We start from the raw sequence: 18,269 nt of genomic DNA, 5'->3' as shown, positions 1-18,269 counted from the left end.
GAGGCATAAACTCTCTGAGCAAAAGCTCTAAGCTGAGTATAGTTATTCCAAGTCAAATATGATCTGTTACTCTCCCAAAGATGATACGCCTCCTGCTTCTCTAAATAAGCACGTCTACAATTATCATTGAATCATGGTTTGTCCTTCACTCGGTTCCTTAGTACAAGAGAAGGGATATGCCTATTAATTATGCTGACTAGATTTTCATTCAAAAGAACTATAGGAACAAAACTACAACACAATTGTGACCACTTCAATCCCAAAAGATCATGCAAAATCCCCTTCCAGTATACTTAAGATTTAATATAAATCTTACAGGGTGCTCAGTCTTCACTACTAATTAAATCAAGGCCTGATCTGATGTCCCAAATGGAAAACCAACTTTACTTGTTATACCGACAGGGGAGTCAGTGTATACGTAGTCCAAGCAGTTACCAGACCTGTCAATATCCTCACTTATGATTTGCTCACAGCCTGATTCAGAGGCAAAGTCTAAAGCTCATAAGCCCTGGCTATCGGTAGGAAAAACGGAATTTAACCACTCCCTATGGTAAGCATTGAAATCACCAACAAAGACAAGAGAGGCATTTCTATCATCTCCTTGTATATTAACCATAATGGAAAGAAAAAAAAATCTTAAACAGAATAATCTATGTCAGAATACCGGTAGATCAAACATAAATAGAAGTTGTTATGCTGGCCACAACCTTTTATTACCTGAATCTCATGACATCCACAATCATGGTAGGGCTTATTAGAAAGAGTTTACTCAGTCCTAATATACACCACCATTCTCCTGGCCCTGAAAATCAGTTATAAGGAGCTCAGATGAGTGCCTCATATTAGAAATCAAAGTGTCTGTGCACAAAAGAATATTATACTGTCTGGATGCAACAATAAGGTCTAGAATATTTGCATGAAGACCACGAATATTACAATACAGTAGACGACATTGACGAAATCTAAGACGAACTGGTCCCGGATTTTGCTCAATGTCTCCAGAGAGCAAAAGAAGAATTAATGGTGATAAAAAAAATATACATAATACCTAAAGATCCAGTTAACAAGAATGATATAAAAAATAAATATATACAGAAATATAGATAAAGTGATTGATCAAATCCATAGACCATAGAAAAACAGTCTGAAAAAATGGTCAACCAGTAGGAGCCGATACACCATGCTAGTCTAAATACCCTGCAGGATAGCCACGTTAACTGAAGGGAAAATGGTAAGGATGGTTTTGAAAAGTAAAATAACCAGATAAGGAAAAGACAACCTCTTGATAAACCAACAGGCATCCATGCCTTTCTATTACGCCTGTCCAACACACCATTTAAAAAGAAAAGAAAAAAAGAATAATATATATATATATATATATATATATATATACCCTCATACGGGAAAACTCTAACTCAAGGCAGTGGAAGACCATGATACAGAGGCTATGGCACTACTCAAGACTAGAGAACAATGGTTTGATTTTGGAGTACCCTTCTCGGAGAGGCACTCCTTACCATAGCTAAAGTCTCTCTTCAACCCTTACTAAGAGGAGAGTAGCCACTGAACAATTACAGTAGAGTAATTATCCCCTTGATCGAAGAAGTCTTTGGTTAAGTGTAAGAGGAAAGACGAGAATGTGTAAGGAATAGGACAGATTATACGGTCTGTGTTTAGGTGAAAAAAAAAAAATAGCCGTAACCAGAGAGAGGGATCAAATGTATTACACTCTGGCCAGTCAAAAGATCCAATAACTCTCTAGCGGTATCTTACCGGGTGGCTAGCGCCCTGGCCAACTTACTACTCTGACGGGCCGAGAGGGGAGTTGTGAAATCAAAGGCAGATAGGAAACGACTGAGTTATATTGTTGTGGAACACTCTACTTATATACAAAACCTCAAGGCAACAGGACATGACAAGTTCATAAGACAGACAAAATCACAGAGGAAAAACCAGACTTGAATTTTCATGTTCGTTTTAGTGCGAGGGAAGAGCGAAGATACAACCATAATATATAAAAAAGGAATTATGTACAATTGTGTGAAACACGGTTGGTACATGGCTCCCCCCCCCCCCCCCTAAAAATGACATACTGTACATGTTAAATAGGGCGCTCTGATCTAGAGAGGCGAACTGTAGGCGGGTCATCTGGCAGAAGATAAGCAGGTTTTAGACGATCAATGGAGACCCAGTCTTCTTTGCCCCGAATGTTTAGGAGGAATGCTTTCGGACTGCGTCGGATCACAAGGTAAGGTCCCGTGTAAGGGTGCGTTAACGGTGGCTTGCTGGTGTCATTGCGCAGGAAGACGTGCGTTGCAGAGTGCAAGTCCGTTGGTATGTAATGCTTCGCTGGGGGCTTGTAAGTCTGGCGGCACGGAGTAAATTTTCCCACGACGTGACGTATGCGCTGGAGATCGTCGGAGGAGGTTCATTTTCCCAGGGAGGTATTGGAGGGTGCAATTGTATTCAGCCACGGTGGAGAGATGTCGGCATTGACGGGCGGACCAGGCGTCAGGCTGTCGAGTGAAGGCGTGCACCAGAGGCATGTGGTCTGTGCGAATGACGAAGGGCGTACCTTCTAAGAAAAGGCGAAAGTGACGGACAGCCAGGTGCACCACCAGCAATTCTCGATCGAAGGTAGAATAACCTGATTCTGCCTTGGACAGTTTTCTGCTGAAGAAGGCCAATGGGCGGGGCGAGCCTTTGACCACCTGCTCGAGTACTGCCCCAATAGCGACGTCGCTGGCATCGGTGGAGAGAAGGAGAGGGGCGTGTGGGATAGGAAATGTGAGAGCTGCAGCAGTTGATAGGGCCTTCTTTGCATTGCAGAAGGCCGCTTCTTGAAGGGGACCCCACTTCAAGTCCTTTGGCTTACAATTGAGGGAGGCGTATAGGGGAGCTAGAGTGGCGGCAATGGCTGGCAGAAAGCGGTGATAATAGTTGATCATGCCCAAGAATTCCTGCAGAGCTTTGACGGTCGAGGGCGTGGGGAAATTCTGAACGGCTGCTACCTTCTCAGGGAGGGGATGGACTCCTTCAGGAGTTATACGGTGCCCTAAGAATGACACTTCGTTGGTTCCAAAGGTACACTTGTCTTACCAGACTACAAGGCAGTTTTGTTGCAGGCGGTCGAGCACGATGCGCAGGTGACGGAGGTGTTCCTGTTTTGAGGAGGAGAACACAAGCATGTCGTCCACATAACATACACAGAAAGGGAGGTCCCCTAAGATGCCATCCATGAGACGTTGAAATGTTGCCCCAGCATTACGAAGGCCAAAACAGGAGTAATTGAAGGTGTATGTGCCAAACGGAGTGGTGATGGCAGTCTTGGGGATGTCTTCTGGGTTCATAGGCACCTGATAATACCCCTTCAGGAGGTCGAGCGTAGAGAAAACCTTTGCTTTGTGCAGGTAGGAGGTTACATCGGCAATGTTTGGGAGGGGGTAGTGATCCGGGTCTATTTGCATGTTCAGGCGCCTGTAATCCCCGCACGGACGGAGGGAGCCGTGTTTCTTCAGAACGATGTGTAAGGGTGACGACCATGGGCTGGAGGCCTTTTGGCAAAGGCACATTTTCTCCATTTCGGCGAACGTCTGTTTGGCGGCTGCCAATCGTTCCGGTGCCAGACGTCTGAATTTTGCGAAGACTGGGGGTCCCATCGTCTTGATATGGTGATAAATACCGTGCTTAGCAGGAACCGTGGGCATTTGGCGAAGTTCTGGACGGAAAACTTCCGGGTACGACGGGAGGAGGTGGGCGTAGGCATCCGTGGGTGCGCTGATGTGGAGAGCGAGGTTAGAGGGGGCGGGTGGAAGAGGTGTCGACAAGTACGAGTCCGCGTTGACCAATCGTCGGTGGGCGACATTGACCAGAAGGTGGAAATGAGAGAAGAAATCCGCACTGAGGATTGGCATTGTGACGTCAGCAACGAGAAACTTACAATTGAATTTACCGTTTCCGAACGATAATGTGAGGCTCTCGTAACCGTAGGTGGGTATCGCAGATCCGTTGGCAGCTACCAAGCGGACGTCGGCAGATGTAGACAGACTACGTCGTGCCTTGAAGAGTTTCCTTGGCAAAAAAGAACGACAAGCACCCGTGTCTACCAAAAATCGCACGCCCGTTCCTGCATCCTGTAAAAAGAAAAGATTAGAAACATGGGACGCCACCGCCACAAGCGATGGCCTACTTACACGTTTTTTGGCCACTGACAATCTTTGGCACATTTCTTTGCGGTTGCCCCGAATCTGAAGTGGTAGTAGCAAAACTGCAGTGGATGGGAGGTAGTAAGTGGCTGTAGAAGTCGTTCGTTGGGGCGCGAGTGATTGGTGGGTGGTGGGCGGCTTTGTCGCCGCTTCGGCACGTCATGGGGTAGGCGTGTATGTCCTACGGCATTCATGTCAGCTTCGGTGTACGTTGAATAGGCATCCTCGTCGTCAGGGGTGGAGGCGTTGATGGAGGTCTTGAATTGGCTGTTCATAAGGGCGTCGGCTTTGGTCATCAAGTCTTTTATGGGTAAACTATCGACATCGGGTATGGCAGCGCGTACAGGTTCAGGTAAACGGCGTATCCATAGGGCACGGAGTAGGTTTACCTCACGAGGAGAGCCGTCTGCGGCAGGTTGAAGGCGAGCGATACTGGTCATTTCCCTGAGGGCAAGCGAAGTCCTTTGGTCCCCCAACGGTTGTTGCGAGAGCTGAAAAAGCTTTGCTATACGGGCGGCTGGCGACGGCGAGTAATGTTGCAGAAGGTATGATTTGAGGTCGTCATACGCTATTGGGGTGTCTCCTTGTTCACAAAGCCAGTCGGATATTTCTGGGAAGGTGTCCTCGGGTATCGCCGCGAGAACATAATCCGCTTTGGTGGTTGAGCGAGTCACGCCCCTGATACGAAACTGGACTTCTACTCGCTGAAACCAAGCAAACGCCTCTCCGCTGGCAAACGATGAAAGTTTGAATGGAGAGGCCGTAGCCCCAAGTGCCGGAGAGTCCGTCATAGTACCAACGATGGAGTAGCGAGGGGGTGGGGGTGGAAGGCGGTGGAAGCGAGTCGACTTCCGGGGTCACCAATGTGACGGGCCAAGAGGGGAGTTGTGAAATCAAAGGCAGATTGGAAACGACTGAGTTATATTGTTGTGGAACACTCTCCTTATATACAAAACCTCAAGGCAACAGGACATGACAAGTTCACAAGACAGATAAAATCACAGAGGAAAAACCAGACTTGAATTTTCATGTTCGTTTTAGTGCGAGGGAAGAGCGAAGATACAACCATAATATATACAAAAGGAATTATGTACAATTGTGTGAATCACGGTTGGTACACTACCATGGTTAATTCATTGTTTCCTTTTTCCTCCCAGGGTGTTGTTATCTTGAGACATCGTACGTTCCAGTTATTTATTGTTTACGTATATATATATATATATATATATACATATATATATATATATATATATATACATATATATATATATATATATATAACTAAAAAACAACACCTGGGATGTTGTTATCTTAAGACATTGTACGTTCCAGTTATTTATCGTTTATATATATATATATATATATATATATAACTAAAAAACAACACCCGGGATGTTGTTATCTTGAGACATCGTACGTTCCAGTTATTCATCGTTTTATATATATATATATATATATATATATAAGTAAATAACAACCCCCCGGGAGGAAAATGGAAACAATGAATTGACCGAGTGCTTGCGTGTTATCATTACACGTCTGCAAGGCCTTTTAATTAAATATACATGTAGATTACGAAGAAACCTTTTTGGTGACGTACAATCCCAACAGGAATAAGGAAGCTAATGAAGAGCTGATTATCTAAAAATTGTAATTGCTACTAATTTATCCAGTTTCTATGTACCTAGGCTGGTGTTAAGCAATTCTTCAAACTTTACCTTAATCAAGCATTTTTCAATTATATTTCTCAGAACAATATCTTAAGAGAATATAAATTCCTTAGGAGCTTTCCAATTGATAGTGCAGTTACAATAATTCATTTACCAAAAAGAGGCTGCTCCTAGTATTTCCCGTTCGTATACTAAATTTATTTTTTTTTAATCTTGCTTCAAATTTTTTCCACATTGTCCAATATATCTGCTTTAGGGATTTTTTTTATCAATCTATTTTTCTCCTTTTTTTTCTTTTTTTTGTGAATTACATTAATTCCAAATGGTTTTAATATTCCCTCTGGAGAACAAACTTTTCAAAAAACAGGTAAAACAGGGAGGTTATCCACATCAACATATTTTCTTTTTGTACAGTCTTTATCCATCCCTATATTGGGTCGCTGTTTTGTATAAGCTTTCTCCCTTCTCTCCTGTCCTAGTAATTCTGTTCTTTTAATCCATTTACAGTCTTGCCATTTGCTACTTTATCTTTCCATTTGATCTATGGTCTTTTACTCCTTCCCCGTCCACCTTTATGTCCATGACCCTTCGTCCTCAAGATCTTTCGGCATGGCACATCCACCCCCTCTATTAATCCTGCCTCAACCATCTCTGCTGAACTGTTTTCGACCATTCTAGTACTATGACTTTCACTCTAATATACGCATTTCTCAGCCTGTTCCTTCTTGTGACTCCACACACCCATCATAACCTCCTTATTTTATACAACAACTAATATACTGACGTAGATCTAAGTTGGTAGTCAGGTTAAGTATGCTCTCAGGATCAACCTGTAATATTTTGGATAAGAGCATCTAGATACAAGTTTAATTTTTTTTAACAATATAACGCAAAAACTACCTAACCAATTTCAACGAAAGTGCATCGAATTACAATCACTCAATGGAGTTACAAGCAAAATAAAACTATTTGGAAGAGGGAAGAGATGCTCTTTACTGAGAACCCCTTAAATTGGCAAATTTTCAGCTTCACGCACTAAAGCTAGTCTAACTACACTTTTACAAAAGCAGCCTTTTACTTTCGCAATAACCCTCTTATCACATAATATTCCTAATGACATTTTCTAATTCTTACAAACAAACTAGTTTATTTCTGATTCCATGCCCCCAATATCCATAAAAAGACACAGGGTAATCCAGCTGGTTTAATAACTCATAGTAGTAAAACTCACTGAGTTTTAAGGAAAATTTCTGCAAGAATGATTTATACCTACTGTTTTGAAAAAGCTAATCATTAGCCTATACTAATTCTAAAAAGGGAGATACAAAACACCCAAAGAATTACCACCCACAATGTTTACACTCGGTGATTTACAAAATATTTAAAAAGATCATATTAGACCTATTAGGAAGACAGACAGACTTTAATCAACCAAGAGATCAGGCAGGCTTTTGAAGTGGCTATTCAACACGGTTATATTAGTGTAATTAACAAGTTAATGGAAAATCAACAGAATATGGCAAACCACTTTTTATGACATTAGTAGACCGTGAGAAAGGTATTGATTTTGTAAAAACTTCAGTAGTAATTAAAACCCTTAAAAGACAAAGGATAAATTAATCTTATGTTAAAACACTTGAAGCAATCCTGAAACTACATAACGATAGTGATAAAATTCCGATTGAGAAAGAAGTTGGGCATGGAGGCACCATCTCTCTTTAATCATTCATAGCAGGTCTCAAAGAAGTTTTTACAAATGTAAATTAGGAGAATGTAGGAATTACCATTATTGGCGAATACCATAACAACATAACATTTACAGATGACAGAGTTCAAATTAGTGAATCATAGGAGGAATGAGAAAAGATGACAGGCTACATGAATAGAGAAAGCAGAAATGAATATGAGTAAAACTGAGATAATGTCTTATGAAAAAGCATAGGCAACAAATATTGGCCAAGGACGAGCCTTTAGAGATTTTTAATTAATATACATACTTGCGACAGACTTTAGATGTTGAACCAGGACACACGACTGGAATTAAAATAAGGATGTGAATGGCATGGGAAGTTTTGGTAAATAAAATGAGATTTTGAAATGTAAGATACCATTTTCTCTAAACATATAAAAAAAAATATTCAATCACATAATCTTACTAGTTTCAATGTAATCATGATAAATGTTTAGCCTTATTAAAGCATCAAAACATAAGAGGTACACCATGAAAGATCAAAGCAATGAATAATGATGGGAATGACACTAGGAGTCAGAAAAAGAGTGACATGTATACGAGAGCAAAATAAAGTAGAAGGTATTATACCACATAAAAAATGGACAAGGCAAAACATATAATTATACTGTCAGGTAATGAATGGAAAAGAATTATAGAATTAGTACCTATATATTAGATAACTCACCATATTGACAATCTACGATATTTTGCGTGTATACACAGATGATACCATAAATAAACTAGTATGGAGAGACATGTGTGAGGCCTTTATCCTGTAGTGTACTGGTTATGGCTGATGATGATATATATATATTAATGAATAAAATCTCTCTCTCTCTCTCTCTCTCTCTCTCTCTCTCTATATATATATATATATATATAGTACAGTAAATATATATATATATATATATATATCTTTATATATATAAATCTCTCTCTCTCTCTCTCTCTCTCTCTCTCTCTCTCTCTCTATATATATATATATATATATATACATATATATATATATATATATATATGTATGTATATATATATATATATATATATGACCAAAATATTAGGCAATATAATTCCTAAGAGAGAAACCAGTCGTCACAAAGGTAAGGAGTGCATAGAATAATCAAAATTTAGGAGGTTGTAAGTAAATCTCTTTACTTATAAGTACCCATATCTCGCACATTTCGTTGCTTGCATTTAAATGATTAAACATATTTCTTTTATTTATCTGAACTCAATAAAATTATTTTCTACAAGTCATTAGAAAGAAAACGTTTCTTTCCACACTACCGAATAATAGTAAGATTTTGATCTCTAACCTTAAAGAATTTTGCATTGTTTTCTTTGGCATATATTACCCATTCCTTATTCCAAACAATTCCTTATTAATAATCTATCCATAGATTGACATATATAGAGGATTTCAAAGAAATTATGTGTAAGTGATATTTGTGTCCTTGCATAACGTCAGAAATTGTTTAGGAGCCCTATTTTTTTTATTGTTTTTATTTTGATTAGCCTTATGTTTTATTTCGAATAACTTATTTTTTGTATAAATCAATACAGGTAGTTTATTTTCCCACTCTTTACTTACTATGGTTTCCTTTGGCGTTACTGGTTCTTCAATTAATGCAGTTTTCCAGTACTTTAAACGTAAGATGATTTTCCTCATAAAGATGACGAAAAGTGGTGATAATACTAATTCAATGCTTTGAATTGGTAAATCATTGGGTTGGAGATTAGGTAAAACTCACTGGTTTGTAAGATAGTGGTCTACCTAAGTAAATCCTAGGATGCAAAGACCACTTAGGTTCCTAGATCTTTCAGTTTGTTTGCTTGCATGAAGGGTAGCTCTCTTGCCTTTTGTACCAACCGTGTGTCACACAATCGTACATAATTCATTTTGTATATATTATGCTTGTATCTTCGCTCTTCCCTCGCACTAAAAAGAACCGGAATAAATATGTCTGTGTTTCTCCTACGTAACATTGTCTGTTTTTCGAACATGAAATTTCCTGTTGCCTTCAGGTTTTGTATATAAAGGAGAGTGTTCTATAAATAATTAACTCAGTTGCTTTCATACTGCCTTTGAGTTCACAACCTTCTCTCAGCCCATCACATTGGTGACCCCAGAAGTCGACTCGCTCCCACCACCTTCCACACCCACCCCCCTCGCCCCTCCATCATTGGTACTATGGCGGACTCTACAGAAGTTGGCGCTGTGGCTGCCCCATGGAAACTTTCATCGTTCGCCAGCGGAGAGGCGTTTGCTTGGTTTCAGCGCGCAGAAGTCCAGTTTCGCATCAAGGGCGTGACTCGCTCAACCACCAAAGCGGATTATGTTCTCGCGGCGATACCCGAGGACACCTTCCCGGATATATCCGACTGGCTTTGTGAACAATGACACACCCCAATAGCGTATGACGCCCTCAAAACATACCTTCTGCAGCAGTACTTGCCGTTGCCAGCCGCCCGTATAGCAAAGCTTTTTCAGCTCTCGCAACAACCGTGTGGGGACCAAAGGGCTTCGCTTGCCCTAAGGGAAATGACCAGTATCGCTCACCTTCAACCTGCCGCAGACGGCTTTCCTCGTGAGGTGAACCTCCTTCGTGCCCTTTGGATACACCTTTTACCCGGACCTATACGCGCTACCATACCCGATGTCGATAGTTTACCCATAAAGGACTTGATGACCAAACCTGACGGCCTTATGGACAGCCACTTTAACCCCTCCATCAACGCCTCCACCCCTGATGAAGAGGATGCCTATTCAATGTCAATCGAAGCTGACGTGAATGCCGTAGGATATACACGCCTACCCCGTAACGTGCCGAAGCAGCGACAAAGCCGCCCACCACCACCAATCGCTCGCGCCCCAACAAACGACTTCTACAGCCACTTACTACCTCCCATCCGCCGCAGTTTTGCTACTACCACTTCAGATTCGGGGCAACCGTGAAGAAATGTGCCAAGGATTGTCAGTGGCTGATAAACGTGAAAGTAGTCCATCGCTCGTGGTGGTGGCCTTCCGTGTTTATAATCTTTTCTTTTTACATGATGCAGGAACGGGCGAGCGATTTTTGGTAGACACGGGTGCTTGTTGTTCTCTTTTACCAAGGAAACTCTTCAAGACACGACGTAGTCTGTCCACATCTGCCGACGCCCGCTTGGTAGCTGCCAACGGATCTGCGATACTCACCTACGGTTACGAGAACCTCACATTATCGTTCAGAAACGGTAAATTCAATTGGAAGTTTCTCGTTGCTGACGTCACATTGCCAATCCTCGGTGCGGATTTCCTCTCTCATTTTCACCTTCTGGTCGATGTCGCCCACCGACAATTGGTCAACGCAGATTCGTACTTGTCAACACCTCTGCAACACGCCCCCTCTAACCTCGCTCTCCACATTACTGCACCCACGGATGCCTATGCCCACCTCCTCACGTCGTACCCGGAAGTTTTCCGTCAAGAACTTCGCCAAACGCGCATGGTTCCTGCCAAGCAGGGTATTTATCACCATATCAAGAGAACGGGACCCCCGGTCTTCGCAAAATTCAGACGGCTGGCACTGGAACGATTGGCAGCCGCCAAACTGACGTTCGCCAAAATAGAGGAAATGCTTCTTTGCCAGAAGTACTCCAGCCCATGGTCGTCACCCTTACACATCGTTCTGAAGAAAGATGGCTCCCTCCGTCCGTGCGGGGATTACAGGCGCCTGAACATGCAAACAGAACCGGATCACTATCCTCTCTCAAATATTGCCGACGTGACCTCCTACCTGCACAAAGCGAAGGTTTTCTCTACGCTCGACCTCCTGAAGGGGTATTATCAGGTGCCTATGAACCCAAAAGACATCCCCAAGACTGCCATTACCACTCCGTTTGGCACATACACCTTCAATTACTCCTGTTTTGGCCTTCGTAATGCTGGGGCTACGTTTCAACGTCTCATGGATGTCACTTTAGGGGACCTCCTTTTCTGTGTATGTTATGTGGATGACATACTTGTGTTCTCCTCCTCAAAAGAGGAACACCTCCGCCACCTGTGCATTGTGCTCGACCGCCTGCAACAAAACAGCCTTGTAATCCGGTGTGACAAGTGTACCTTTGGCGCCAACAAAGTGTCGTTCTTAGGGCACCGTATCACTCCTGAAGGAGTCCATCCCCTCCCTGAGAAGTTAGCAGCCGTTCAGAACTTCCCTGCGCCCTTGACCGTCAAAGCTCTGGAGGAATTCTTGGGCATGATCAACTATTATCACCGTTTTCTGCCAGCCATTGCCGCCACTCTAGCTCCCCTATACGCCTCCCTCAAGGGCAAGGCAAAGGACCTGAATTGGAGTCCCCTTCAAGAAGCAGTCTTCTGCAATGCAAAGAATGCCCTATCAACTGCTGCGGCTCTCACTTTTCCTATCCCATATGCCCCTCTCCTTCTCTCCACTGATGCCAGCGACGTCGCTATTGGTGCAGTACTCGAGCAGGTGGTCAACGGCTCACCCCGCCCATTGGCCTTCTTCAGCAGAAAACTGTCCAAGGCAGAATCGGGTTATTCTACCTTCGATCGAAAATTGCTGGCGGTGCACTTGGCTGTCCGTCACTTTCGCCATTTCTTAGGAGGTACGCCCTTTGTCATTCGCACAGATCACATGCATCTGGTGCACGCCTTTATTCGACATTCTGATGCCTGGTCCGCCCGGCAACGCCGACATCTCTCCGCCGTGGCTGAATACAATTGCACACTTCAATACGTCCCTGGGAAAATGAATCCTGTTGCCGATGCCCTGTCAAGAAACACGTTGGCTGCCGTTCAACTGGGATTGGATTACAATGCCCTGGCTGAAGCCCAACGACAGGATCCAGAATATCAAGCCTGTAGGACATCCTGCACGTCCCTCCGTTGGGAAGACTTCCCCCTCGAAGACTCCAACACCACCCTCCTCTGTGACGTCAGTACTGGTAGACTGCGACCTTGGATTCCTGCTCCCATGCACCAGCAGGTGTTTTATTTCATTCACGGCTTTTCACATCCTTCGTGCCGTTCTACTGCACAGCTGCTGAAGGCAAAGTTCATTTGGCACGGCATTTCTAAGGATGCTAAGGATTGGGTCCGGGTCTGTTCTTGTTGCCAAACTTCCAAAGTACATCGACACACGGATTCAGGAGTGGGCACCTTTCCTCAATCTCAGCGTCGTTTCGCACACATTCACGTCGACGATGTAGGCCCCCTACCCACATCACAAGAACACCGTTACCTGTTTTCCGTCATCGACCGCTCCACTCGTTGGCCTGAAGCCATTCCCATGGAAACTGCAACATCCGCCACATGTACATCTGCCTCACTCTCTGGATGGATTGCAAGATTTGGTATCCCTGAGCATATTACTTCTGACAGGGGAACCACTTTCACCTCTCAATTGTGGACATCATTAGCAAATCTCCTGGGCATCACCCTACATCAGACAACGGCTTACAACCCCGCGGCCAATGGAATGGTTGAACGTTTTCATTGCACCCTCAAAGCAGTTTTGATGTCCCGCTGCAAGGATCCCAACTTGTTTACTCATCTTCCTTGGGTCCTCCTTGGATTAAGGACCACTCCTATAGACGCCCTCGATGTCTCGGCAGCTGAAATGGTGTATGTCGACCCATTGGTCGTCCCTGCCGAATTTTTTCCTTCTACAACATCCTCCGACGATCTCCAGCGCATACGTCACGTCGTGGGAAAATTTACTCCATGCCGCCAGAATTACAAGCCCCCAGCGAAGCATCACATACCAACAGACGTGCACTCTTCAACGCACGTCTTCCTGCGGAAGGACATTAGCAAGCCACTGCTAACGCCCCCTTACACGGGCCCTTTCTTTGTGATCCGCCGTAATCCGAAAGCATTCCTACTAAACATTCGCGGCAAATAAGACTGGGTCTCCATTGATCGTCTAAAGCCTGCTTATCTTCTGCCAGATGACCCGCCTACAGTTCGCCTCTCTAGATCAGGGCACCCTATTTAACATGTACAGTATGTCATTTTTAGGGGGGGGGGAGCCATGTACCAACCATGTGTCACACGATCGTACATAATTAATTTTGTATATATTATGCTTGTATCTTTGCTCTTCCCTCGCACTAAAAAGAACCAGAATAAACATGTCTGCGTTTCTCCTATGTAACATTGTCTGTTATTCGAACATGAAATTTCCTGTTGCCTTGAGGTTTTGTATATAAAGGAGAGTGTTTTATAATAAATTAACTCAGTTGCTTTCATACTGCCTTTGAGTTCACAACCTTTTCTCGGCCCTTCACACTTTCATTTGAAGAGAGTAAGATTCTTTCCCAATGTGAGGAGTAGATTTATTTCGATTGAAGATGGTATCTTGTTAATTGGAGACTTCCACTTCAAAACTGCTTCTTAAAGAAGTAAGACGGAACTAATTGGTATTCTTTCTACTGGAATTTAATGAAATAAGATAAAGCAGGGACCTATGAGAAGAGTAAATGTGATCTAGATTTAACCTTGGATCATGCCTTCTCAGGGTACTATATTAATGTTAAAAGAATAGAGGAGGAGGAACCTTGGTCGTGTTGGAAAAAAATGATTGGCACTAATCATTATTCCATCGGTAAGACATTAGAATATATTGTTGCCGTATGGTTGATGACTGGAATTTGACCTTTTGCTTGAACTTGACGATAGACTGAAGCTTGATCTTCGACTTAAAATGCATGAAGTTGGTAGTTTTTGTAACAATGATGTCCAAAATTATTTTCTTGACCATGACCGCGACCTTGGACCTTGACCTTCCTAAATTCATCCATTTCAAACTTTTTGCAAACATGTGATACCTACATGTTTCATTACTCTGCGATTAAAATTGGGGTCGAGAAGGTGTACACTATTATACACACGCAAACACAAACAATGGGTAAAACATAACATCCTTCAAAAATCGTTGGAGGGGGTAATAATAATAATTAGTGTTCAGAACTATGCAGTGTTCCAGAATGCGGGATTATCTCCCTAATATTGTATTTGATTCGTTAATACATTAAAAGTGCAAACTTACAGCAAATGTTTTATGTTAACCAAGTTGACATGAGTCTCTTCATATTTTGTATATGACAAATCTATTTTACCGATCTTGAAATATATTATATTTTCTATTTATTATTTCTCATAAATAGTTTACCTATTTCTATATTTCCCTTCCTCTCTGGGTTGTTTACCTTGTCTGATTCCAAAGTCTTGTGGCATAATTTTTCCATGTAGGTTCTAGCTTAGCTAATACTAACAACAACAAGAACAACAACAACAACAAGAACAACAACAACAATAATAATAATAATAATAATAATAATAATAATAATAATAATAATAATAATAATAATAATAATAATAATAATATCAACGAAAAAGATTTTATACACAATTTATTTTTAAATTGAAGTGTGTTGTCATATTTCTAAGGTGAATTGCTTTGAATAATTAAAACAAATCTTACAAATATGCACGGTTACGATAGTAACTACACTACAAGTTGAAAATGTAACTGTTTTGAGAGAGAGAGAGAGAGAGAGAGAGAGAGAGAGAGAGAGAGAGAGAGAGAGAGGAAAACCTTTTGAAAAACACTGTCGTAACTACTAGATTAGAAACAAACCTTTTGAAGAGGAAGAAGGGAGGTAGAAAATTTTGAGATATAAAACACATATTAACAACAAATTATTAACTAAAGGTCTACAAATGTTTCCACTAGGCCTATATGGGCCAATGCATATGTCTAAGCAAAATGTTTTCTTATATTTCGTAATGTCGTATATATTAGTGTGCTACTGTCTTAAGCACACATTTGAGTATGAGTTGTTTTCAGATGTATTTAAATGGTTTATTGAACACATCTTAGTGGTTTTTAAGTTTTATTGTGAATAAACAACTGAGTTAAACATCTCCATCACTGGAGGAAGCTGTGTTGGTCCACATGACCAATTCTGGTGAAGTTTAGATATGAACTGAACAAATTACTGATATCCCAAATATCGTACACTTGCTTTAATTTGGCTAAGTGACGGAATCGGAAGACACCTGCATCCGGTGACGTCACAAACTTTCACACGAAGAGACAATGTGTTGACACTAAGAAAGAATGACAACTTAGCATCTTACATCCTGCTTACAATTTGAGTTGACCATAGCAAATCTCACGGTCAGCTCTTCCAACCAACATGACATATTACGTCATTTGTTTTAAACATGTAATATTACTATTCTAATTATTACATAAGCTCGGCCAGCTATCTCAATTTTTTTTTACAAAAATTTAACAACAAGCCGAAACATGGTTATTAGGTGTGACTGGACATACGTATCATTCATTGTTCAAAACTAGCTATATCCAACTAATACGTTTGTTTGGTCTTTGATAATACACATCTTGAAAAAGTTGAAGGGATTAGAAGCTTTTGTAACAAAGTTAATAAGAAGACGTTCAGTTGATCAATAATGTTTCTCGTTTAAACATTGGCCGAGATGTGCGTATTGCTAATACTGTATGTTATGGTTTATGATTTCTTCTTTTGTAATAAATTTTCCTGCACTTTGACGAAATGAGAGTTCCGTCTATTTCACTTGAATATATCTTGTCCTTAAGGCAAGATTTTGTGCTGTATTCGTTATCACTTCCGTTTTTTTCCCAAGTTCTCTCTGTAGCAATTGTCCGGTTTCATTACTGGTCATTTGTTCAATTTAACTAAAAAAAAATTATATATTGGTTCTCTTTGCCAGTCATCTAATCCTTTTTTTCTGTTCTCTCTTTATTAGATTTTCCTCCCATGCAATCTTTTGCTAATCGTCATAAATAGTCTTCGGGTACTGTCCCAGTACTCTCCTTTTGATGATGGAACAGTCGTCTGTGCTTATCAGTAATGTTCTTCCTTCTCTACAGTATGTGGTTTATAGATGCTATCAATGTTTGTTTGTTCGGGTGGGCAGTGTTCGGTATATATATATATATATATATATATATATATATATATATATATATATATATATATATATATATATATATATATATATATATATATATATATATATATATATATATATATATATATATATATATATATATATATATATATATATATATATATATATATATATATATATATATATAAACACACACACACACACACATATATATATATATATATATATATATATATATATATATATATATATATATGCTTTCTTTTTTCTTGAGTAGCTCTGACTTCTCCGATTCGACCATAGCAACACTCCCTGATTGATGGCCCTTTATATGTGTCCTTGGCCACTACCACGTTTCCAGAATTAGGCTTTGATTCGAGTATATCTTTGGTTCGTTACATGTATTTTCTTCTAGTCTTTTTCTTCAACTTGTGGTTTTTTTTTTTTATTGTTTCTACATCTATTACCCTGAAGCATTTATTACCAGCTTCACCTATGTCTTTGAAATTTATATCTGTAAGCTTTGTCCCTTTCTTTATGGTGACTAGAAAATGCTTTCCTATTTCAAAATTCATGTGGATGTCTCCCGATATAAGTTCTTACAGTCTTGAATGATATACATATTTTCTAAGTAGCTTTTCCTACAATCTTGATGCAATTAATGAACATTAGGTGGTTTAATCTGCTGCCTCATTTATTGTGTTTGTACCCAACTCTGATCTTTCCCGGTACTCTTCTCATGATGGTGACCTTTGCAAGATGTTTTCAAAAATATTTATTTATTTTTTAGTTTTGCATTGTATTCCAGGGGATGCTGATGGTGTTATTCTCTGCATTATACAAATTTAAGGATTCCCTCTGCCCTGAGATTGGTATCATGGCCAAGTATTTCTTTTAAACTATCACTCTCATACTCAGGTTGTTTTCCTTTCTCTTATTCCTCTTCATTGCTATTTTGTCTATCAGTAACTGGTCTTTTGTGTCTTCATTTCCGCCTGAATCATTTCTTCACGCTGGGTGTAGTATTGGTTTCCTCTAGGTAGACGTACTGACCTTCAATAATGATGCCTGTTAATAGCTTCCACATTATTGGTAAGGAGGTAATTGGTTTATAGTTGGTTGCTATGTTACCTTTATTTCTGTTTTTTGTTTTAGACAAGTCCTTAGTTTGCCCATCCCTTCAGGTGCTTGATGGCATCGGATATAATGCTGGAGTTGTTTTTTCCATTCTTTCGCGTAAGAATCCGATTTGTTTAACCATTAACACTGTACTTCATAGTGGCTGAGTGCTTTCTAGTTGTGAGTTTTCTTCAGTTGGTTTCTTATAGTCTTTATTTATTTATTTAGTTATTTTTTTTTATCAGAGGAACTTTGCTTAACTCTACACTTTTCGTCAATTTTAATATCATGTAGACATAGTTTTCGTTTATTTGGTTGAAGAAGATATCTAACTTAATAAAGTATACTTTAAAGTGATGGAAATATTAAGCGTTGCAATTTATTTCGATAACTATGTCATTATTATTGACACATGATATTATAAATTATGCAAGAATATATTTAGTTATTCACAAAACAAGTGTAATGTAAAAATTTCTACAAATTAAATAACTCGGTATCATGATGTCTCTGTAGATATGTGTTTCTTATAATCGTATGGTAGAGCCTTTTATATTCTCTTCCTGTCTTCGGCC

Source organism: Palaemon carinicauda, chromosome 12, assembly GCF_036898095.1.
Source record: "Palaemon carinicauda isolate YSFRI2023 chromosome 12, ASM3689809v2, whole genome shotgun sequence".
NCBI classification, from domain to species: domain Eukaryota; kingdom Metazoa; phylum Arthropoda; class Malacostraca; order Decapoda; family Palaemonidae; genus Palaemon; species Palaemon carinicauda.
Note: the sequence above shows the minus strand (reverse complement) of the source record.